This window comes from Etheostoma spectabile, chromosome 20 (genome assembly GCF_008692095.1).
Source record: "Etheostoma spectabile isolate EspeVRDwgs_2016 chromosome 20, UIUC_Espe_1.0, whole genome shotgun sequence".
Classification (NCBI taxonomy): Eukaryota; Metazoa; Chordata; class Actinopteri; order Perciformes; family Percidae; genus Etheostoma; species Etheostoma spectabile.
The window spans coordinates 19,526,593-19,526,829 of record NC_045752.1 but is presented as its reverse complement, the minus strand read 5'-3'; the positions used below and the strand labels follow the sequence as shown (position 1 = coordinate 19,526,829).

The window sequence follows — 237 nt, the reverse complement described above, 5'->3', positions numbered from 1 at the left end:
CTATCTATCTATCTATCTATCTATCTATCTATCTATCTATCTATCTCCTCAAGACCAAAGGTAACCAGGTTTCAGTTAGAGGCAGTTTTTGAATTTCTTACATGTTGTTATAAAAGGTACTATAAATATAAATATATAGTTTAGTGCTGTCAAACAATTAAAATATTTATTTGCGATTAATTGCATTAATATCATGGTTAACTCCTAATCACTCACAATTAATTACACATTTTTATC

The 237-nt window shown here is 27.0% G+C and overlaps 1 protein-coding gene across 1 annotated transcript in view; it reads left to right on the top strand.

Annotated features, from left to right (window-relative positions):
- enpep (glutamyl aminopeptidase) overlaps positions 1-237 on the top strand; it is a 23,345-nt gene that overhangs the window by 15,606 nt on the left and 7,502 nt on the right. The window lies entirely within an intron of this gene.